The 22500-nt window shown below is 48.4% G+C and overlaps 1 protein-coding gene and 1 long non-coding RNA gene across 4 annotated transcripts in view; both read left to right on the top strand.

Moving 5' to 3' along the window:
• LOC125040024 overlaps nt 1-17348 on the top strand; it is a 59227-nt gene extending 41879 nt beyond the window's left edge. Inside the window, exon 4 of the long non-coding RNA XR_007116160.1 lies at nt 17288-17348. This is a non-coding gene — a long non-coding RNA (uncharacterized LOC125040024). The remainder of the gene's footprint in view (nt 1-17287) is intronic.
• The window catches only part of LOC125040023 (disintegrin and metalloproteinase domain-containing protein 10-like), a 167299-nt gene that overhangs the window by 52568 nt on the left and 92231 nt on the right, over nt 1-22500 (top strand). The window lies entirely within an intron of this gene.

The following is a 22500-nucleotide window of genomic DNA, read 5'->3' as shown; positions in this document are numbered from 1 at the left end:
CCCCCCCCCCCTCCACAAACCTCCAGGCAGGAAGCTCTCGTTAAGCAGCGGGGATTTGCTCCTTTGATACGCACGTCTTTTTTTTTTTCTTTTTCTTTTTCTCGTGGTACATGCTTGAGAGTTGATTAATTGGGGGGGGGGGGGCTTTAGTCTTGGCTAGATTTGATTTATTTGAATTTATTTTATTTTGTTTTATTATTTTTTTGATTGGTGTGTTGTTTTTTGTGGTGGTGATATTTTTTTTTTTATTGCTTTGATGGTGTTGGTGGTTGTGCTAATCATCATCATAATCGTCATCATTATCATCATCAGCAGCAGCAGTATCCTTATCAGTATTTATGTTTGTGTTATGTGTGTCCTTATCAATATTTATTTGTGTATCTGTGTTTTGTTTGAATGTGTTTTGTTTGTGCGCGTTTTGTGTGTGTGTGTTGAGGGGATCCATTATTGTGCACGCAAGTATTCAAGAATATCCCAGAAGACCCTGTGTACGCACATGCATCTCCGCCCCACGTGACGCCCCCCCCCCCCTCCGGCGGCGGCGGCGGCGGCAGATAAAGTAGGTGTCGTAGAAGCATCTATCCCCGCCCGTGCCATTCAGGATTCTCTAGTGCCTCTTCAGCCGGCACTCTATGGCACTCCCAAATATGTGTGTAAAAGGAAGCTCTGGATTGCGTTTGGAGTTCGTACGGCGCGGTTATTCGTCTCCGGAATGAGTGTAGTTCTTGAACGAATCTTTGGACGGCGGGTATAGGGGGTGGGGTTTGGGGAGGAGGAAAGCGAGTGGGGAAGACGCGAAAGAGGTGTGTAGAAAGAGGGGTAGAAAAAGGTGTGGTTAGGGAAGGAGAGGGGCCAGGGGGAAGAGCTGGATGGATGTAAGGGAGGAGAAAACTAGGAAGAAGGGAAGCGGGATTTACAAGTAATAGCGAAGAGGAGATGAAGTAGAAGAGATGGAAGGAGAAAGAGGAGGGGGAAAAAGAATAAAAAGAAAGAAAGTGAAGGAGGAGGAGGAGGAGGAGGAGGAGGAGGAGGAGGAGGAGGAGGAGGAGGAGGAGGAGGAGGAGGAGGAGGAGGAGGAGGGGAGGAGGAGAGGAGGAGGGGGGGGGGAGAAGGAGGAGAAGGAGGAGAAGGAGGAGAAGGAGAAGAAGGAGAAGAAGGAGAAGGAGGAGAAGGAGAAGGAGAAGGAGAAGGATAAGAAATAAGGCAGAGGCAGAAACAAAAAAGAAGTAAGGAGGAAAAGCGGAGGAGGAGGAGAAGGAGGAGAAGGAGGAGAAGGAGGAGAAGGAGGAGAAGAAGGAGAAGGAGAAGGAGAAGGAGAAGGAGAAGAAATAAGGCAGAAGCAGAAACAAAAAAGAAGTAAGGAGGAAGAGCGGAGTGCTTGTGCCTTTCATCCCGCCCGCCGACGTTGGACGTGGTCATGCTCCGCCCATGACGCTGATGGGGGCGGGGGGGGGGGGGGGCGTCTCCGAAGTCTTCCAAACTTTTAAATTCTTTGTCGTCGGAATATGCGAAATGAAGAATCCGAATGACGGAATATTCCTCCGCCGCGATTAAAAATTCTTCCCTTTCGAGCTTTTATTCATTGTGTGACGTCAGCAGATAATGCTTCCCTCTCCCTCCCCTCCTCCCTCCCCTGTTTCGGGAGTGGATGCTGGTATAGTGGGTCTAAAACATTTTTTTTTTTTTTTTTTTTTTTTTATGGATATATCACTGCGTATCACTGTCGTCGATATTCGTTCCCTTGCCATTTCGATTTACATTTCATGGATAGTGTAAATATAGTGTTATGCTAAAGAGATTTTGGGACGCGGATTATAATTTTTTTGAGGCGGGATTACGCGTTTTATTGCATTTTAGGTATTGAGTAATCGAATCAGTAAAGCCAGAGTTAGAGATAATGTCATTCTTAGGTTATGTAGTTAGTCCAGTGTTTTTTTTTCTATTTTATTTATCTATTTTTTTATATTTTTTTTAGATATAGTATCAGTAGATATAGTATCAGGTTGTAGATATCGCTATTTTTATGTATCTGTGTTCGTAAACGAATTATTATAATTCATGCTGCAGATGTAGATATCTTGTTATTATTCTTGTGTTATTGTAGGGTTGCGTTTTTTATTCTCATGTATTATTGTATTTAAAGCGATTTTTTTTTTTTTTTTTTTTTTTTTTTTACAGGCAGAATCTATTTTCCTTTTTGTTTAAAGTTGTTTTAAAAGTAAGCTTGTAAAAGTCTTCAGTCAAAACTATTTTTTTCATATTATCACTTCTTAAAGTAAGTTTATAGAAGTCTTCCAAGTCACACACTTTTCTCACACCTCCCCCTCACACAGCTTTTTTGATATTCTTATAGCACTGTATCTTCGCCTAATGAGCCGTGTTATTGTCTATTCAGCCGGAGATTAGTGGGACCTTCTGTGCCTTTTGCCGAATACTAATATCGTCATGGTCACAGGTAATTAAGTGTGATTATTAGGCCCAGAAGAGATGCGAATGATGTCGACGCCTCTGACTTCCATCGCAATCCCACGGCCCTAAAACATCCAACTCGCACTTTGGGACGCCCGCGTAGTTATTTCGGAGGACCCCTATCGCCAATTCGGACACCTACACGTATATTCGGGTGCATTCACTCGATTCGTACGCCCACACGCCCATCCGGATGCCTGCTTTCCCTTTCGGACGCCGATTTCATTTTCAGACGCCGCTCTCCTTTTCGAACGCCGATCTCCCTTTCGGGCGCCACTCTCCTTACGTCGAACATCCCTCGTGTCTACCATAACACCTCTAGCTACAAAATATGCAGGAAAATGCCACCAAGAATTCGACCGATGTGACATTTAGTCCAGTCCTCCGGAATGTCTCGATGGAGGAACGTTCCAAAGGTTTCTCTAAGGGTTTCAGTACGTGGCTGATCCCGGAGCGAGGCGACAGGATGTCTCATGAGAATGAGTGAGAGGGTCGGTGGGTTGGTGAGAGGGTGGATGTGTGAGTGGGCGGGTGGATGAGTGAGTGGGTGGGTAGGCGGGTGAGAGGGTGGATGAGTGAGTGGGTGGATGGGATGGTGGAAGACTGAGCGAGTGAGTGAGTTGATAAATGTGAGAGTGAGTGGGAAGATATGCGTATGGTTAAGTGAATGGATGGTTGGGTGTATGACTGGGTGAGAGAGTGAGTGAGAGAATAGTTCTTCAGGATCCCAAGGATATTACGCATATGGGTAGCCGTGGGAATGTTAAACATACATATTGCGTGGTCCTTCTTGCAACAGACCTCGAGGGAAAAGTTTCGTGCTAAGGCGGAAATGAAGACGCCCGCTTTTTGCTCGTGAGACATGACTAGAAATGACTTGGCACTCTCGTCCCTCGGGCTGGGATCGCCACGGGGCAGTCGGTCACAAGAATACTCTGTTTACATGTATTACTAATTTGAATTTCCTTTTTTGTCAGGAGGGTAATGTTATATGATAATGTTACCATGTTTCGCCATTAGCTAATGCGTAAATACAGCCTTTTGTGTTTGTGTTTTGTACATTTCAGTGTCTATTTTGAAGAAGGATAAGATATTATAATGATATTACCATATTTCTCCATTAGTCGAGGAAGCGCAAATATGACATTTTTTCATGTCTTATTATTTGTACACGATCTATTTCGAAATTTGCAGCGCACTTGAACTTTATCCGCCGTGCTTATTTGAAATCATTTTGGCCTTAATCCCCATGCATGACCCTGGAGGCGAGCTAGAACTTGCCGAGTATCTTGTAAGACTTCCCCAGCAGTCTCTGAGTCTGATTGAAGCCTGCGGATGCCAAAGTTTTATGGTACATCATACGAGGTCATAATGGCGGCAATCGGGCAGCGCGGCGGGGGTGCTCCTGAAACTGGAGATTGAGTGTGCGCCCGCGTCAGTGAGTCACCGTGGTCGGCTGCGGCGGGTAGCTGATGGGCCGGCAGTGCCCGCTGCGACCGCTTCTTGGTTAGGGCGAACTCTGACGTCACATACATTCTTATGACGTCACGCGAGTAACGGCAGATCAGTCATCTCATGACGTCAGATAAGTGGTGACGTCATAAGATGAAGTTTCCCCATGCTCGCGTCTCATTGGTGTTGCCTGACCCTCGCTGAGATGCCGTTGAGTCGAGTAAATTTCTTTCCTAAAACTCTTCCTTACAAACACATTCGCATTAGCATTCACATATACGTACATACATACATGTGTATATTTGTATTTTTTTTTTTTTTATATATATACACATACAAATGCAAAAACATATGTACATGCATATGCAGAGACAAATTCGGATACATACATAGATACTTCCATATACATATACATAGGCATATAAATACAAATATGCAATTTTATCTAAAAAAACAGGATAAGTAGAACTGGGTACACTTAGGGTGATACAAGTTAGGAATCCGTACAAGGGAGACGCCGATTATTGGTAAGCTCTTTATAGTAATGATAGCAAGCACAAAGATCTTATTTTCAGATAAGCTAGACGCATTTACATTTGATATTCGTAAGAGTATACCAGGGGCTTGAACATAGTTACCGAAGGTTTCCACCAAACGCTGTTCAAGTTAGTCGCTATAGAACAATGCTGGCTGGGTTCGGTTTGGGCCGTGCGGTCGGACAGGCGAGAGTCCTGTCAGGTGAGAGCTGTGACGTCATTTCCACGCGGCGGTCACCTGTTCCTCGTCAACCGTTTCGATGGAAACGACCACGACATTCCCCCCTCTCCCTCCCTCTCTCTCTCTCTCTCTCTCTCTCTCTCTCTCTCTCTCTCTCTCTCTCTCTCTCTCTCTCTCTCTCTCGCTCGCTCGCTCGCTCGCTCTCTCTCTCTCTCTCTCTCTCTCTCTCTCTCTCTCTCTCTCTCTCTCTCTCTCTCTCTCTCTCTCTCTCTCTCTCTCTCTCTCTCTCTCTCTCTCTCCCTCTCCCTCCCTCCCTCCCTCCCTCCCTCCCTCCCTCCCTCCCTCCCTCCCTCCCCCCTCATCCCTCCCCCTTTTCCCCGAACCAGAATTCTTGACATCCATCTGAACTTTTCTGCTCGATTGGGTGCTCATGGCCGTTCATGAGCCGCGTCGATCTTGCGCTGCCTTGCCCCTCGTTACGTGGGTCGCCGCTCCCTCTCTCCTCGTCTTCGTTCTCCGCTTCATGGCCGTCGTTAGTCGTCAGTCATTCGTCGTAAGCGTGGGAGCGCTGCGGGGAGGGGGGGGGAGGCACAAAGAGTGTGTGTGTGTGTAAAAACGGTGGGAAGGGGAAATGACTAAGGAAGGTGGGAGGGAGGGAAGGGAAGGGCACGATGGATGGGTTGGATGAAGGAAAGGAGGAATGAAACAGAGAGGGAGAAGGAGAAAGAGAGATAGGGAGAGAGAGAGAGACAAAAACGAATAAACAGACAGACAGAGGAGAAAAAAGACCAGAGAGATGGAAGCAAACAGGCAGACCTGAAGCCCAAGTCAGGTAAGAGAGGGAGAGGATGAACCCCCAGCCCCCCCTCCCCCACGACGAGGCCCCCACCGCCGTCCGAAGCCTCTGCCACACGCACGCACGAAAGGCGACGGTGCGTTGGCCTCCGCCGTCGTGGCCGAGCGTGCGTGCGTCCGCCGGATAACGCAGCGCTTAGTGTCATCGGTAATCCCGCCATGTCGATGTCCGCCACGCCGGCCCGGGTGAAGGATGTCGAGCGGGTCACCTGCGCGCTCTCGTCGGGTCGGGTCATGCTCGGGCTGAGGCGCTCGCTCGTGCGTGGAGGCGACTCGGGCAGTGTTTTGGGCTCTTGCACTCGCAGTCGTTTTAATTCCTCCTTCGTCTTTCTCTTCTTCTCCTCCTCCCTTCCCTTCCCTTGCCCTCCCTCATTCCTTTCCCTTCCCTTGCCCTTCCTCATTCCCTTCCCTTCCCTCATTTTCCTCTCTATTCTATTCCCTCTTCCTTCCCTTCCCTTCTCCTTCTTCCCCTTCCCTCTCCCCCTTCCTAATTTCCTCCCTCCCCACCTTCCCTCTCTCCCCTTCTTCCCTCACTCCTTCCTTCCCTCCCTCACTCCTTCCCTCACTTCTTCCTTCCCTCCCTCACTCCTTCCCTCCCTCCTTTCCTTTCTCCTCACCTCTCACTTCTCATCCCTCCCTCCCTCCTCACCTCTCATCCCTCCCTTCCTCCCCACGCATCCCTTCCTCCCTCCCTCTCTTCCTTCCTCCCTTTCTTCCCTCCCTTCCCTTCTTCCCTCCCTCCTTCCCTCCTCACCTCTCATGACTCCGTCCCTTCCTTTCTCCCTTCCTCCCTTCCTCCCTCATTTCCATCCTTCCTCCCTCCCTCAGTTCTTCCCTCCCTTCCTCCCTCCCTTCCTCCCTCCCTTCCTCCCTTCCTCCCTCCCTCCCTCCCTCCCTCCCTCCTCACCTCTCATGCCTCCCTCCCTCCCTTCCTTCTTCCCTCCCTCTCTCCCTCCCTCCTTCCTCACCTCTCATGTCTCCCTCCCTCCCTCCCTCCTCACCTTCCATGCCTCCCTTGCTCCCTCCTCTTCTTCCCACCCCTCCCCTCCTCTCCCCTCCCCTCCTCTTCCCTCCCCTCCTCTCCCCTCCCCTCCTCTCCCCTCCCCTCCCCTCCCCTCCCTCTCTTCCCTTCCTTCCCGAGGGCGGCCATGACATTTGGCGCGGCATTCTTCCCGCCGCATCGCCTCTCCGTCTCCCCGGCGCGTCGCTTCGTTTTTAATTTCCCGTGATTGTAACCTGGGAGTGGCCGGGCAATACGTTGCGTAAGACTTATTCTCAATTTCCTTTCAATTTTTATGAAGCCGAAGTCGCGGGGAAAGTGCTTTGAGGGACTTGAGTTCGCAGCCACTGGATTCTCCGCTTGCGCTATAGGAAGCATATGTGTTTAATTGCATGAAGCATATGTGTACAACTGTACATGTTTATGCACACACGCACGCTCGCAAGCAAGCACAAACGTTTAGGTCTTGTGTGTGTGTGTCTGTCTGTCGGTCTGCCGGCCTGCCTGCCTGCCTGCCTGCCTGCCTGCCTGCCTGCCTGCCTGCCTGCCTGCCTGCCTGTTTGTCTTTCTTTCTTTGTGTCTTTGTCTGTCTCCTCTCTCCCTATCTTCCGCTTTACTTCCCCTCCTCCTCTCAGGCAGCCGTCCCCTTTCCCTCTTCTCCCCTCTGTATTCAGCCGCTCGTGTATGGTTGCACTTCATGAAATGATTTTCCCTCCCTGTCCCGCCCGGCCGTCCCCCAGCCGTACCATTAGAGGGGCGTGGCATTATGCTGTCACTCTCACTGTCGTTGCCCCCTCCCCTACTTCTACTCCCGAACTCCCTACTTTCGACTCCTACCACCACCACCCAGCCAGGACCCCTTCCCCCTATCGCCTCCCTCCCACCCCCTTCACCTCCCCCGTCCGTCCCCAAGAACCGTCTCGTATTATCACGTGATTGCAAGCACTCCGGGGTTCCCAGAGTTCCCCTTGCATGGCCACCGCAGAACCGGCATCCCCTCGGGAGGTGAAAGTAGTCGGCGGTGTGGCCATCTTCATTACCTGCTGGTTCGGATGTCGTGATTCGCTGCAGGAGGATTTCCGCCGTCAGCTTGGCCCGGATTTGGGACTCGCTGCCCTGCCGCTCCCGTCGCCGACTCCGGTCCGTGGGGCCTTCCGGAGTGGCGTCATCGAGACTTTGCTTACTCGTTCATTAAAGTTGTTGTTGTTTGTTGTTTGCCGTTATTATTATCGTTATCATTATTAATGTGATCATTATTAGTGTTGTTGTTTTTGTTGGTATTGATATTGTTATTGTTATTATAAATTATTATTGTTGTCATTATTATTATTATTGTTATTATTATTATTATTATTATTATTGTTATTTATTTTTATTATTTATTATTATTATTGTTATTATTATTGTTATTATTATTATTAGTAGTATTAATTATTATTATTATTAGAGAGAGAGAGAAAGAGAGAGAGAGAGAGAGAGGGAGAGAGAGAGAGGGAGAGAGAGAGAGGGAGAGAGAGAGAGAGGGAGAGAGAGAGAGAGGGAGAGAGAGAGAGAGGGAGAGAGAGAGAGGGAGAGAGAGAGAGAGGGAGAGAGAGAGAGAGGGAGAGAGAGAGAGAGAGGGAGAGAGAGAGAGAGGGAGAGAGAGAGAGAGGGAGAGAGAGAGAGAGGGAGAGAGAGAGAGAGGGAGAGAGAGAGAGAGGGAGAGAGAGAGAGAGGGAGAGAGAGAGAGGGAGAGAGAGAGAGAGAGAGAGAGAGAGAGAGAGAGAGAGAGAGAGAGAGAGAGAGAGGGGAGGGGGGCGAGGGAGAGAGGGACAGGGTGTGCGTGCATCCGTGTTTGTTTTGAATGGGCTCGTATTTCATGTGCTTTTCTTCCTTTCGTCTCTTAACTTGTGACGAATTGCCAGGGACGGGAAGTGATTCATCTCTTCCTTTCTCTCATCATTTACTTATTCTTATCATCGTTTAAGCCTCGACCTAGTATACTTAATCTTTTCGGTGAGAGCTGACCTCGCAGTCAACGAGGTCGGGGTAGACAGGATACCTCTAATTTTTTTTCGTCAACTCGTGTCAAGGGGACGATGCTTTTGCTGTGTTGTGCCACACTCTTGTCAGAGAGGCGGGCTGCGACGCGAGTGACAGGCGCGAGAGGACAAAGAGCGAGGGGACAGGGAGCGAGATGGCGAGGAGCGAGATGGAAAGGAGGGAGATGGAAAGGAGCGAGTTGGCGAGGAGCGAGATGGCGAGGAGCGAGATGGCGAGGAGCGAGATGGCGAGGAGCGAGATGGCGAGGAGCGAGATGGCGAGGAGGGAGATGGAAAGGAGGGAGATGGAAAGGAAGGAGATGTCAAGAAAGGGGATGACAAGGAGAGAGAAGGCAAAGTGCCAAAGAGCGAGATGACATCGAGTGAAAAGACATGAAGCGAGATGACACTCTCATGCCAAATGGTGGGAGACGAGCACAGAGATGATCCCGAGGCGGCGATGCACATGCGTCGGAGAGCGGATGAGTCGTGAGCGAAAATCGGCGCCAACGACGCGCGGCCGCGAATCGTAGCGACGGATCCGGGTTGAAGGATCTTATTCCGGGTCGTCGGGGGCGAATTTAAGAACTTATTACGCCCCTCCCCGTGTGTTGATCCTGGGCATGTGCCAGTGCCGCTGGGAGGTGACACGAAAGTCTTTGGAGGCGTGCAGGCGTGGTGCCACGGATGGGGCGTGAAGGCGTGGCACTGATGAGGCACTTGGGTGACGTTATGAGGGACTGTAAAATCTGAAAATGGTTTTATTTGCTGTTGGCTGACGGATTTTACTGAACTAACGAGAGATTTAAAGATTTTATTTGTTCTTCTTGAAACATGGCTGCAGATATTTAGAAAATGGCTATTTTCGAATCCAACAACAGATGGAAAGGATGTATTTTAATGAATATGATTTTAAGGTTTTCAACACAAAGGACCCTCTACACACAAAATGAGTTTATTAAAAGGCGAAACATATTCTCTTTACTTTATTCCCCCACCGTATTCATGGCTGCCAGGCACGCTTAATTTATTCTTAAATTGCCCCCGAGAGGAAAGGGCGTGCGTTGGGCGGCTCAGCGGAAATGCCGAGTGGAGTGCCAAGTGTGGAAGCGCGGGCGGATCGCGAGGGGCGGAATCTGAGCTCGCGGGCGTGACTTGAGGACACGGGGGGCGGGGGGGGGGGGGTAGTATAAGTTACGGCGAATGTGTTTGTGTAGAGGAGGAAGGAATGGGCGGCTGTCGGACGCGCGCGTTAAGGGGGAGGGGAGGGGGTTGAGTCTCGCGTTTATCGTATAATAATATTGACGGACTTAAATGCGGCGAAGGCGGATGGCAGCCTTCAATCGGGGCTTTGAGCACGAGACAAAGATGCGGGAGAAAGAGGCACGTTGGAGTGTTGCGGGGGGGGGGGGGGGGGGGGGGGTGCAAGCAGGTCAGGCGTGGCGCAGGCCGCTGGTATCGCTCGAGAAAGTTGTATCGTAGGCGGACAAAAAAAACTTTCCTGGTGTCACGGCCACGCCCGCAGTCACCGTGATGGGGCGCCCGCGCTAACACCCGCGCTCACTTGTGAGAATTGGGCGTGGGCGGGACACTCGGGCAGCGTTTGATTCCATTTCTTTGTTGACTTATGTTGTTAAGGGGATTGTTGCCGTCGATGAAGGAGTCCGTAATTGATTACTGACATGTAAAAAAATAAGTCGATAAATAATGGTCATAGATGATGATCATCAGGAATATATGGCCGTTGACGACTGTGGTGAAACGAATGATAGTAGTAAGGATGATGATAACGCAGATATTAGATTGTAATTCATTCCTTTACAAATGCCAGCCGGAGCACGAAGTTGCACGCCGCGTCCAGTCTTTAAGGGCTCTCGCTCAGGTTGAATTGCACGGGAAGGAAAATGTGAGTTGTGAAGAGCGAAGATGAAGCGCGAATTGTTTAGCAAGTTGAAATTAGGGAACAAGTTCGAAAAGTCTGAAAGATGTTGAGAAGTGAATCTCCAGCCGAGAGTGGTGGCGTGTAGGGTTTGATAGCTACAGTGAGCGCACGTGGAAGGCGTTGTGGTGCAGAGCCGAGCAGTTGGTCGTGCTATTTTGAAAGGTCAGACTAGGAAACTTTGTCGTGCACAGCGTTGTGACCTCGCTTACCCGCACGACCGCTGACCTCGCCCACCCACGCTCTCCTCTCTCGCACCTCCTTTCCTTCACTTCGCTCCTTTCTCTCTCTATCCTGCAGCCTGGGTCGCCTGTTGCACTTTTGTTTGAGTGTGCGGCTGTGGTTCCGGTGACCTGACGTCGCTGAGGGATTTATCTGAGTGTGTTCGGTCTCGGCAAGTTCACCCCGCACTCGGTCTGGTCGGTCGGCGTTGCGTGGGATCGCTGCTTGCCTCGCCGATACAAGAGCGATCGAAAGTCGGGGAGGGTAGAGACAAAGTTGGCGAAGGGCGTGCGATTCCGGGGCTTCAGCGTGCGTCGCTCGCTTTGCTCGCCCTTTAAAATCTGTTCAATCCTGCACTGCCTCCTTTCCCTTCCCTGCTCAGCGATCCAGTCCCTTCACCCCCCCCTCTCGAAGGTGGAGAAGTAAGCGAGGCGCAGCGGGTGTGGGCGGGGGCGGGAGTGACGGATCCCGCAGTGACCTTTTCACGTGCTTGTCATTAGAGCTTGATGAGGCCCGCCTGATTCGCGCCCTTTGCCAAGCGTCGTCGGTTGCACTCACGCGGACGAGTCGGATCCTCCAGGTGCTCCCGCCGGGGCTGCTCCGCTCCCGTCGCACCGTCGCTGCGTGTCCCGCTTGGGCGCCGCCCGCCGGAGGAGCTGTCGCGTCGCCCCGGTGGCTCCTGCGCTCGAGTCTCCTTCGGGAACAAAGGAGAGGGATCCCAGGGATAATTGGGGCTGAGTAATTACCATTGTTATTGGGTGACTGCATTAAGATGCTTGTGATTTTTTCGAGCACGACTTCTTTTGTTTGATGGCGAGACCGGGGAGAACAAAAATAACAGGCACTGAGGGTGGATCAAGCAGCTTATTGTACTCGTGAAGACTCATTTCCCTTGTCATTTTTATCGCGAGAACAATCGTGTTCAATACTGCGGTGTTGCCGTCTGCCGCGCGCGGACAAAGGAGACCCAGCGTGGGCGCAGGAGTCGCGGGAGTTTGGGCGTGCCATCGCGTCGGGTGCGTGGGCGTGGGCGCGAGAGGGACTGGCACGGCATTGTGTTCCGGCGCGGGAGAACAAGGGCCTCGAGGGCGGGACAAGTGGGGGAGAGATGCGCAGGGGGGGGAGGTGTTGGGAGGGCAGAGCAGAGGGGAAGGGGGCGGGGTCTAAAGGATGGGGGGGAAGGATGGTGTGGGTAAGATGGGGATGGAAGAAGTCGAACGAAATGTAGAGGGTGAGAAAGAGGAGATGGGAAGGAAGAGAGAGAAAGATGTGACGGAAGAAAAAGGAATGAAAAGAGGGTTTCCAGAAGATGGAGGAGAGGGTAATGTGGGTAGGATGGGCAAGGGAGAAATCGAAGGGAGAGGAGGAGAAATAAAGAGATTGGGAGGAGAGAGAAGGGAAGATGAGACGGAAGTAAGAGGACGAAAAAGAGAATTGAAGAAATAACGACATTCAAGTATTGCGAATATAAGAGAAAGGGGAAGAGTGTTACGAAGTCCAGCTGAAGATTAATGATAGAATAGAGATGAAATCGGTGGAAGACGTTATGTAAGTTTGCATGCAACGAAAGGGAAAATCAGTGAAAACAGTAAAAGTGGGCCCATAGGAAAAGGGAGAAAGGGAGAACGCGAGAAAGTTGAGCCATAAAAAGAAGAAGTGAAAGGGGGCTTAGAGAAAATAGGAGGAAGGGAGAACGAGGGAAAGTGGAACCAAAGAAAGAAGGGAAAAGGGAGAACGAGTGTAGAAGGGAGCCTTGAAAGCAAGAAGGAGGAACTTATGAAAGTGGAGCTACAGAAAGAAGGGCAAAGAGAAAACGAATGGAAGAGATGCCGTAGAAGGAAAAAAGGAAAACGAAGAGAAGGAAGAAAGGAAGAACGAATAAAAGTGGATCCACAGAAAGAAAGGGAAAAGGGAACCGCGTGTCGGCGGCGCGGAAGAGAGAGCGCAGCGCGATGCGGGGATGGAAAGGGAAAGAGATTGTGTTGCGGTGCACATGTAGATGCGTTAGTGACGGGCGTGTGGGTGGGGGAGACACGCCCCGTTTATGCGACCACATCATTCTATTGTGGTCGCGGCTTTCCGTTCCCCTGGCAGATGGGTCGCGCCGCTCTTCTTTTCTCGGGCCACCGGCTTTGTTTACCTTTTTCTCCCCTCCTAAACGCATTTTGTCCCATTATGTTGACCCGATTCCCAATGTCATTTTCTCTGCGTGTAGGAGGATTGTTTCTCTGGAGATGACTATATATGGTCCTTCTTATCTTTAAGCTTTCTTACTAATCTTATATATATATATATATATATATATATATATATATATACATATATATATATGTGTGTGTGGCTGAAGCTGAAATAAATATAATCACTATTGTTATTGTTATTGTTATTGTTTTTATTATTACCGGTATTATTATTATTATTATTAGTACTATTATTGTTATTATTATTATTATTATTATTATTATTATTATTATTATTATATTGTATTATATTATGATATATTATATATTATATTATTATTGTTATTATTATTAAGGTAAATGCGTGCGACTGATAATGGATGCATACTTTAATTATCTGAAGGCATGCAAATATTACATAAGACACGCAACAGCGCTCGGAAGGTCTTTCATAACGGGACAGTAATTTCTAGATTGGATATGTGGGTCGTTAGAAAAATTTCCTCCTTTGAGTGTAACTTTCTTAGGGTGACTGTTCCTTTTTTGTGTCGTTACGTTTTTGTTAGTAATTACCACTCGTTCAGCGTATTATATGAAACAAATTTCAAGTAATTGCTCGAATGTGTTTAGTCCATGCAACAGTGCAATGGTGAGAAGTCAGGACTAATGCAAGTATGTTTTATGAAGGAAGTTAATTTAAGTAATAACTGGAGGGAAAGGAAAATACTGTGTGTGTGTGTGTGTGTGTGTGTGTGTGTGTGTGTGTGTGTGTGTGTGTGTGTGTGTGTGTGTGTGTGTGTGTGTGTGTGTGTGTGAGAGAGAGAGAGAGAGAGAGAGAGAGAGAGAGAGAGAGAGAGAGAGAGAGAGAGAGAGAGAGAGAGAGAGAGAGAGAGAGGCAGGCCGCGGTAGCACAGTGTCTGGGCGAGGGAGGGGGAGAAGGAGAGGGACGTATCTGCGCCTGAGGTTGACCGCAGCGAGAAAGGCGCCGTCGGATTCCATATGTCTTTCTCGCAGTCCTCCCCGGGATTGGGTTCGGGCGTGGGCGGCAGGGAGGGTGCGGGTGGGCTGCGGAGGAGAGCATGGGCGTCGAGGAGACAACTTGGGAGACGACGCTGTACGTTAGTGATCTGTTAATGATTGCCGCGGTGTCGATTACTTGGGCGTGGGTGTTGTTCTCTTTGTGTTGAGTTAGATATGAACGGTTGCAACATCGCCATGGCTGTGAATCATTTTAGAATCATGATGACGAACAATAAGGAAATGAAAGATAAGTTCGACGCATTCCTTTCTCTATCGGTGGCCTTATCTATCATTTTTTAAATTCTTGACACCAGTATTGATATTGTTTTATTGAAAAAAAACAATATCTCAGGAAATTTGAAGAAAGGTGAAATCAGATGAGGTCACCAGGCCTTCTAATTGACTCATTATGGAGCCGTCTGTGAGTAGAGACTTTTCACAAAACAAAACTACAGTTAATACATTTTACCAGCTGCAGTGCGTTAGTATTTGGGGTAGACAAATTCGTTTTTTTTTTGTATGGAACAAGCTACTGATCCATCTCTCCTTTGCAATTTGAATCATATTTCACTTTCAATGGGCAGAAAGAATAGGATCGTATTGTATATTTTATTTAGTTATTTTATTTATCATGGTTACTGAAATGATAATTCACTTAAAACCACCTTCCAATCCTCGGTATTTTTCGAGTCGATATCCTCCGTCGCTGTTATCTCCCTCTCTCTCTTGCTCGCCCTTCATTCCGTATCTTTGCCATTTTCTCGGATCCTTGTTTCCCAGGCGATCCTAATTAAACTTCCTGAATTGCCGGTTGTCTTCCTTCCCGGCAAGATTGCTTCGTTACCAGACTCCCTGCTTTCTCCCTTTTTTAAACGGTTCTCCTGCATAATGCTTTCGGTGAAGATGGAGGCAGATGCGAGAGTGGGAAGAGAGCGGACGGAGAAGCGGACAGGCAAACAGACAAACAGGCAGGCGAACGGAATGAGAGGAAGACAGACAAAGAAGGGAATAACAGACAGACAAATAGTTATACAATCGGGGGGGAAGACTAACAAACAAACAAAGCCTAACCGAAGAAACAAGACCGACGAAGGAAGAAAACAAACGAAACGAGACTAACAAATAAAGAAAACAAAGGAAAGATTAACAAAAAAAGCCTAACTAACGAAACAAGACCTCCAAACAAGACAAAGTAAATCTAACCAACTTTACAACTCCCCCCATTCTCAGGTGAAACAAATGAAATGATTAGAAATAGATAAATAAATAAAAATAAGTTGATTATAAATGTATAAGAATAAATCGATAATTATAAATAAAGATAAAAAGATTATGAATGAATAAAAGTAAAAACATTATGAATGAATAAAAATAAATTGATTATGAAAAAATATAAACAAATAATAAATAAATGATAGAAAAATAAAAACATCATCAATGAATAATCAATAGATAATAAAGAAGTAAATAATAAACGATAAAGATATGAATAATAAATAGATAATAAAGAAATGAATAAAAAATAAATAATTAAAGAAATGAATAATAAGTAGATAATTGGTATATGAATAAATCAATATTTAAATAGATAAATAGCTAAAAGCCCTCTCCAGAGCGAGTTCTCGGAAGACGCTGCACCCGCGGAGGCCCAGGTGTTCCTCCGGCGAGTGATAAAGGCTCGATGTTATCAGCGCCTTCGCTTCCTGAACCCGCCTTTGTGTGCGGGTCCGGGAGGCGGAGCGGCGCCGGGAGAAGCCGCCGAGTGACGCTGCGTTGCGCTCGGGAACTTTTTTTTTTCTCTCTTTCTCTCTCTCTCTCTCTCACTCTCTCTCTCTCTCTCTCTCTCTCTCTCTCTCTCTCTCTCTCTCTCTCTCTCTCTCTCTCTCTCTCTCTCTCTCTCTCTCTCTCTCTCTCTCGGTATTTTTGTTTTGTTATGTCTTTGTTTGTGTTTCGGTTTTGTTTGTTTGTTCGTAATTTGGTGGTTGATTTGCTGGTATTTCTTTTTTTTTTGTATTTTCTTATTTATCGTTTTTTGTGATTTTTTACTTGCTGGTATTTATTAGTTTAATGTTTGTGTCGTTAATTTTTTTTCCGTTTTGCATTTATTTTAAATAGGGTTGGTTTTAGTAGGATATTGTATAGGATATAGATACGTAGCTAGACATATAACTAGATTACGATTGGCGTTTTTTTTTTTCTTTTTTTTTTTTACATAGAATGGGATTATTTTTCTCATTTGTAGTTTTTGTGTTTTGTCTCTGAAGGCCTTTGTGCTACATCTATGGGTGCTTTGTTTATTCACTTGTTTATTTGTTTATTTACTTTTATGGTTTACGTATTTCTTATCGTGCTGATGTAGTTGTCCTGTACATCGGTTTTTGGTGTAAAGTTTAAGGTTGGTCTTTTAAAGGTTGGATGAGGTGGCGGTGTGTGCATGTGTGCGTGCGGAAGAGTGAGGGTTAGGAAGGGGAGAGAAAGGGTGGAGGATAAAAGAAAGGTAGAGACAGAAAGAGAGCGGCGGGTAGGCAGGCAGGAAGGATGTAAGTAGGCAGGCAGATAGGCCGGTAGGTAGGCAGGAAGAATGTAAGCAGGCAGGCAGGCAGGCAGGCAGGCAGGTATGCAAGCAGGTAGACAAGCAAGAAGGATGTAGGCAGGCAGGCAGGCAGACAGACAGGCTGGTAGGAGGTAGGTAGGTAGGCAGGCAGGCAAGCAGGCAAGCAGGCAAGCAGGAAGGATGTAGGCAGGCCGGCAAGCATAGTGTAGGAAGGCAGACAGACAGACAGACAGACAGACAGACAGACAGACAGACAGACAGACAGACAGACAGACAGACAGACAAAAGCAGACAGAGACACGGAGAGGCGCGACGGAAAATGGATTGGAAAGAGTGAATGAGGGGAAGGAAAGAGTACAGGACAAAAAAAAATAAAAATAAAGAAAAATGTAGTAAATGTGTAACTAAAAAGAGAGAAAAAGTTAAGAAAGGGAGCGAGGGAGGGAGAGGGGACAAGCCCGAAAAATGTGAAGGAATAGCCATGAAAAAGTACACGAGAATACTGAAGTGAGTAGCAAAAGCGTGAGTGATGAGCTGGTGACACACTGACCCCCTCTCCCCTCCCCCTCCCCCTCCTCCTACCAGCTCCCCTCCACCTTCCCCCTTCCCCCTTCCCCCTCCCGCTTCCTGGGTTTTGTTATCAGGGCAATGCACCAGAGGAAGGAGGAGGAGGGGGGGGGGGTGATGGGAGAGGGAGTAGAGGGAGGGGTGTGGGCAAGAGGGGGGGTGAGAGTGGTGTATCCTGAGCTTTAGATTTATCACTTTTTTTTTGCAACCTTGTTTGTGCCGGGGATAATTTATGGTTAATCTATATCATCCGGCGTGTTTATTCATCCTCGTTTTCAATTTGCATTCCAGGTACGTGTTGTCGGGGCTCTGGCGTGATCCGGCCGAGCATCGCGGCGGCGCTGATTTGTCCAGGTGACAGGTAAATGCAAGGGAATGATTAATTGCTTTCGAAGGCTCACGCGAGCCGGCGTTTCATGTACATGTTTGGATGTATGTATATGTATACATATATTATATATATAATATATATATATATAAAATATATATATATATTATATATATATGTATGTATATATAAATTGTGTGTGTGTGTGTGTGTGTGTGTGTGTGTGTGTGTGTATGTGTGTGTGTGTGTGTATGTATGTATGTATGTATGTATGTATGTATGTATGTATGTATGTGTGTGTGTGTGTGTGTTAATGTATTTGTGTTTATGTACATATGTATATACACACAATGAGAAGGAGGGGAGGGAGGAATGAATGAATGGATGAGGGAGGGAGAGAAGAGAGAAGAAAGAATAATGAGGCAGAGGTATGGGGCGGGGAGATGATGGTGGGGGGGGGGGGGATTACGGCAGTTAGAAGGCGCTCTGTTCGGCCCCACGTGAGAGGGACGGCGCGACGCCCCACACAATGGGGCTCATTTGCATCCCACAACTTCTTCTTCCCGAGAACTGCTGATAGACAGCCTATATACCCTGACCTCCTCCGGCTCCTCCTCCCCCCCCCCCCCTACCTTCCTGTCTTCACTCTTGTTGACTTCCGGTTTTCCTCTTCCTCTCTGCTTGGTGTTTGTTTTGTTTTGTTTGTACTGTTGTTTGTGCGTCTGTATATTTTCTGACGTGTGTGCCTCCCCCGTTTCTCTCCTGCCTGTGCGGTTCTCTCTTCCCCCTTCTCTGTTTTCTCTCTTTTATTTATTTTCTTTCTTCTCTCTCCTCTCTTCTTTCTCATTTCTCTCTTCTATCTCCCTTTTCTCTGCTCTCTCTCTTCTCTCTCCTTTCTCTCTCCTCTCTCTTCTCTCTCCTTTCTCTCTCCTCTATTTTCTCTCTCCTCTCTCCTCTCTCTGTCTCTGTCTCTCTCTTTCTCTGTCTCTCTCTTTCTTTTTGCCTCCCTTCCTCATTCCTCTCTTTCCTTTTTTTCTTTTTCTTCGTATCTTCCCCATCTTTCCTCTCTCTCTTTTTCCACTTTTTATCCTACCAGTTCTTGTTCTCTTCGTCTTCGTCTTTTCCTTCTCTTTCCTCCCTCTCTTTTTCCTTCTCTCGCCATCCTTCCTCTCTCCCCCTTTTTTTCTTTCTCTTTGTGTTATTCCCCCTCTTTCTTCTCTCTATGTCTGTTCCCCCCTCTTTCCTCTCTCTCATTGTCTTGACCCCCTTCTTTCCTCTCTTTCTTTGTCTCTTTCCCCCCTCTTTCATCTCTCTTTTGTCTCTTTCTCTTTCCCCCTCCTTCCGCCCTCGCCTCCCTCTCCTGCACCTCGCCTGAGCCGCGGCATTGCGCCCCGATGCAATCTCGATGCCGTGTGTCTCGAACAATGTGGCTGCGTTATTCTCCTGTGTCAGTCGCAGAGTTTTACGCCCAACTTTTAATCATTTTATGGTATTTCTTTTCTTCGGGTCTTTACGTTCGGCATTTGTGGATTTCTTCGTTTTTTCGTTCTGATGTTTCTTTCGTCATCGTACGTTTTTTTTTTTTTTTTATGTAATAAATAATTGTATGTTATCACCGTATCCACCAACATCTCTTCTCTTCACATGCTGCTCCTCCTCCTCCTCCTCCTCCTCCTCCTCCTCCACCTCCACCTCCTCCTCTCTCTCCTTCTCTCTCCTCCTCCTCTCTCCTCCTCCTCCTCCTCCTCTCTCTCCTTCTCTCTCTCTCCTCCTCCTCCTCCTCTCTCTCCTCCTCCTCCTCCTCCTCCTCCTCCTCCTCCTCCTCCTCCTCCTCCTCCTCCTCTCTCTCCTTCTCTCTCCTCCTCTCTCCTCCTCCTCCTCCTCTCTCTCCTTCTCCTCTCTCCTCCTCCTCCTCCTCCTCTCTCTCCTTCTCCTCTCTCCTCCTCCTCCTCCTCCTCCTCCTCCTCCTCCTCCTAATAGTCTCTCTCTCCGCTCTCATTCTTCTCTGCCTCCCCAACCCCTTCTCTCTCCACTTTCCCCATAGCTCACAATGAGTCGGTAATCTCACTCAGGGTATTGGCTGTGTCCTCAGGGCTTGTCTGGGGAATATGACGGTAGATAGGATGAGGAGGTCGGCTTTGCTGAGAGTAGTCTTCCGGCTCTGCGCCCCAGTCTCTTAGTTTGGGTCACTGGGCCTCGTTCCCTCGGCTTGGGCCTCCTTGTCTGTCTTTTGGCTTTGGGTGTCTGTCCCAATCTCTATTCATGATCTCTCTGCCCCAGTCTCTCTGTGACCTCTCTGCCCCAGTCTCTCTTCGTGACCTTTCTGCTACAGTTTCTTCATGTGACCTCTCTGCCCCAGTCTCTCTTTGTGACCTCTCTGCCCCTGTCTCTCTTTTTGACTTCACTGCCCCAGTCTCTCTTTGTGACTTCTCTGCCCCAGTCTCTCTTTGTGACTTCTCTGCCCCAGTCTCTCTTTGTGAACTCTCTGCCCCTGTCTCTCTTTTTGACTTCTCTGCCCCAGTCTCTCTTTGTGACTTCTCTGCCCCAGTCTCTCTGTCTGTGTGCCTGTCTGTCTGTCTCTCGGCCAGTTCCTGCAGGAGCCATTCCTCTGGGGTCACCGTTACCGTCGGCGTTCGCCCAAGTTTTTTCCTCCTCTTTCGTTCTCTCTCTGCCTCTCCATTCCTTCTCTTCTCTCTCCCTCTCCCTCTCCTTCTCCCTCTCCCTCTCCTCTCCCTCTCCCTCTCCCTCTCCCTCTCCCTCTCCCTCTCCCTCTCCCTCTCCCTCTTCTCTCTTTCTCTCCCTCTTCTCTCTTTCTCTCCCCTCTCTCTCTCTCTCTCTCTCTCTCTCTCTCTCTCTCTCTCTCTCTCTCTCTCTCTCTCTCTCTCTCTCTCTCTCTCTCTCTCTCTCTCTCTCTCTCTCTCTTTCTCTCTCTCTCTCTTCTCTCTCTCTCTCTCTCTCTCTCTCTCTCTCTCTCTCTCCTCTCTCTCTCTCTCTCTCTCTCTCTCTCTCTCTCTCTCTCTCTCTCTCTCTCTCTGTCTTCCATAATATTTTTAATCTATCCTCTTCATCGTCACCATCTGCATCATAGGCCCTTATTATATACGATTCATTTTTCTGAAGCGGAAATTCTTAACTAAGCAATACTAAAAAACACCATCCTCCCACCTGCACTCTACTCCTACTACCCTCCCCAGCTATCTCCACCCATTTCTCACTTCTTCACACTCCTCTTCACCCACTCCTTCCCACTCCTTCCCACTCCTCTCCTCTCACTCCTCTCAACTCACTCCTTCCCACTCCTTCCCACCCCTTCCCACTCCTCTCCACCCACTCCTTCCCGCTCCTCTCCACCCACCCCTTCCCACTCCTCTCCACCCACTCCTTCCCACTCCTCTCCTCTCACTCTTTCCCACTCCTCTCCACCCATTCCTTCCCACTCCTCTCCTGTCACTCTTTCCCACTCCTCTCCACCCACTCCTTCCCACTCCTCTCCACCCACTCCATTCATTCCACATACCGCACCCCTCACCATCCCACTCCATCCACCCACCCCACCAAAAGATGCAGGTGCTTTTGCGGTTGCAAGGCGGGGTTTGATGGCGGGAATTGAGCAACTATCTGACGCGGTTGATGGGTATACGCAGCGGCAACGGGCGTCTCCGAAACAGTTAGGTGAGCGGCGTGCGAAGCTGGTCGGGTGGGTGTGGGCGGGAAGGGGGACGGGGGGTCGTCTCCTCCTGCCGGACTGCGTGGCTTTCAGGCGAGTCGATTGCCGGACGGGGCCACTAACGGAGCCTCCCACCGACCCTTCTGAAGGCGAGCGCTCCGGTGCTCGAACCGCACGGCTGAAGTCTTGGAGGAAGATCTCGGTCGAGAGCAGTTAGCGAGGATGCGTGTGAGTGTGTAGGGAGAGAGAGGCAGATAGACAGAGAGAGAAAAGGCAGACATAGGGATGCAGGCAGGTAGGCACAGACACAGGAAGGCAGGTAAGCAGGCAGGCACAGACAATAAGGCAGGTAAGCAGACAGACAGGCAGACGTTCAGACAGATATACCGATATATTCAGAGGTTATTAGGACAAACAAAGGGGATGAGCACACACAAAACGGGAGCGTGAGAGATAGGACGGCGTGAAGATCCACGTCGAGGGGCCAACCGGTCATCCGGGAGGTTTGTCAATGGTCTTCGTTGATTATCGTTGTTCTTCGTTGTTTCCCGAGCAAGCAAATCGGTGGCGCGGACTCTAGGCGGCGCGAAATGCTGTAACAGGGACGACCCAACGTCGAGGAATGTATGTTCTCTCAGGTGGCAGCTGGATTGATTGGTTAGGTACTTACTTGACTGATTAAGGGCCCTTAAGTGGTGGTAATGTCAACCATTTATCTTGTAAGTGATCCGTGCTGTATGTACAAAGTATTTGCCTGTCCCTTTCCCACTTCACCTCCCTCCCTCCCTCCTTCTCTCTCTCTCTCTCTCTCTCTCTCTCTCTCTCTCTCTCTCTCTCTCTCTCTCTCTCTCTCTCTCTCTCTCTCTCTCTCTCTCTCTCGCTCTCTCGCGCTCTCTCTCTCACTCTCTCTGCATGTATATATAGAAAGATAGATTAGATAGATAGAAGATTAGGTAGATAGATAGATTTGGACATACATACGCACACACACACGAATACCTCGATATGTCTGTTCATAAATAAGTAAATACATGGATAAGTACGTATGTAATACATAAATATGCTACGGTACATAGGATATAGATCATTATCCCGAATGACATGTTTATGAGGATGCATGCCAGAAAACGTTTCCCGGCGCATAATGATGAGATTTTTTTTTTTTTGCTAGAACGTCAATAGCCCCTCTGTATGGGCTATTGATCTCTTAGAAATATAAATAGTCGATCTATAGACGATATGCATTATATAAACATTAGTCAAGTTTTTTTGTAAGTGCGCCACGCCCTCTAGCCTGTATGGGTTATGATACTCCAAAAACATAAATATCAATCTCTGGACCTACATGTTATATGAACTCATGTCGAAACACGTTCTTTACATGTTGTGGCTCGACAGGGCGAGGCGTTCTCAAGGCGGGTGGAGGCGGCGGGCTAGATTGGGGTGGCGTGTCTGTAGTGGCTCACAAAGAGATTGGAAATGGGCCTCAAGGCTACATAAGAGAGCTTG

The sequence above is a fragment of the Penaeus chinensis genome, chromosome 28 (assembly GCF_019202785.1).
Source record: "Penaeus chinensis breed Huanghai No. 1 chromosome 28, ASM1920278v2, whole genome shotgun sequence".
Taxonomy (NCBI): Eukaryota; Metazoa; Arthropoda; class Malacostraca; order Decapoda; family Penaeidae; genus Penaeus; species Penaeus chinensis.
Note: the sequence above shows the minus strand (reverse complement) of the source record. Positions and strands in the feature narration are given on the sequence as shown.